Source organism: Montipora foliosa, chromosome 6 (genome assembly GCF_036669935.1).
Source record: "Montipora foliosa isolate CH-2021 chromosome 6, ASM3666993v2, whole genome shotgun sequence".
Taxonomy (NCBI): Eukaryota; Metazoa; Cnidaria; class Anthozoa; order Scleractinia; family Acroporidae; genus Montipora; species Montipora foliosa.
The window spans coordinates 27761792-27763431 of NC_090874.1; positions in this window are offsets into that span (position 1 = coordinate 27761792).

The following is a 1640-nucleotide window of genomic DNA, read 5'->3' on the forward strand; positions in this document are numbered from 1 at the left end:
GATCTCCTGAAAAGTGTAGTTGACCGAACCGCTAAATGAAAGCTAAAATTTTACGAGAGTTTTTAGGCCTAATCACTGCAACGAACGCTTACGCTTAATCAGTAAACGAGTGCTTTATTCTTCACATTATCTCGTGAGAAGTGTAGTTGACCGAACCGCAAAATGAAAGCTAAAATTTTAAAATAGCGCTCAGGCCTAATCACTGCAACGAGCGCTTAGCCTTAATCAGTAAACGAGTGCTTTATTCTTCACATTATCTCGTGAAAAGTGTAGTTGACCGAACCGCAAAATGAAAGCTAAAATTTTACGAGAGTTCTTAGGCCTAATCACTGCAACGAACGCTTAGGCTTAATCAGTAAACGAGTGCTTTATTCTTCACATTATCTCCTGAAAAGTGTAGTTGACCGAACCGCAAAATGAAAGCTAAAATTTTACGAGAGTTTTTAGGCCTAATCACTGCAACGAACGCTTACGCTTAATCAGTAAACGAGTGCTTTATTCTTCACATTATCTCGTGAGAAGTGTAGTTGACCGAACCGCAAAATGAAAGCTAAAATTTTAAAATAGCGCTCAGGCCTAATCACTGCAACGAGCGCTTAGGCTTAATCAGTAAACGAGTGCTTTATTCTTCACATTATCTCCTGAAAAGTGTAGTTGACCGAACCGCAAAATGAAAGCTAAAATTTTACGAGAGTTCTTAGGCCTAATCACTGCAACGAACGCTTAGGCTTAATCAGTAAACGAGTGCTTTATTCTTCACATTATCTCCTGAAAAGTGTAGTTGACCGAACCGCAAAATGAAGAGCTAAAATTTTACGAGAGTTCTTAGGCCTAATCACTGCAACGAACGCTTAGGCTTAATCAGTAAACGAGTGCTTTATTCTTCACATTATCTCCTGAAAAGTGTAGTTGACCGAACCGCAAGATGAAGAGCTAAAATTTAACGAGAGTTCTTAGGCCTAATCACTGCAACGAGCGCTTAGGCTTAATCAGTAAACGAGTGCTTTATTCTTCACTTGATCTCCTGAAAAGTGTAGATGATCGAACCGCAAAATGAGAGCTAAAATTTTACGAGAGTTCTTAGGCCTAATCACTGCAACGAACGCTTAGGCTTAATCAGTAAACGAGTGCTTTATTCTTCACATTATCTCCTGAAAAGTGTAGTTGATCGAACCGCAAAATGAGAGCTAAAATTTTACGAGAGTTTTTAGGCCTAATCACTGCAACGAACGCTTAGGCTTAATCAGTAAACGAGTGCTTTATTCTTCACATTATCTCCTGAAAAGTGTAGTTGACCGAACCGCAAAATGAAAGCTAAAATTTTACGAGAGTTCTTAGGCCTAATCACTGCAACGAACGCTTAGGCTTAATCAGTAAACGAGTGCTTTATTCTTCACATTATCTCCTGAAAAGTTTAGTTGACCGAACCGCAAAATGAAGAGCTAAAATTTTACGAGAGTTCTTAGGCCCAATCACTGCAACGAGCGCTGAGGCTTAATCAGTAAACGAGTGCTTTATTCTTCACATTATCTCGTGAAAAGTGTAGTTGACCGAACCGCAAAATGAAGAGCTAAAATTTTACGAGAGTTCTAAGGCCTAATCACTGCAACGAGCGCTGAGGCTTAATCAGTAAACGAGTG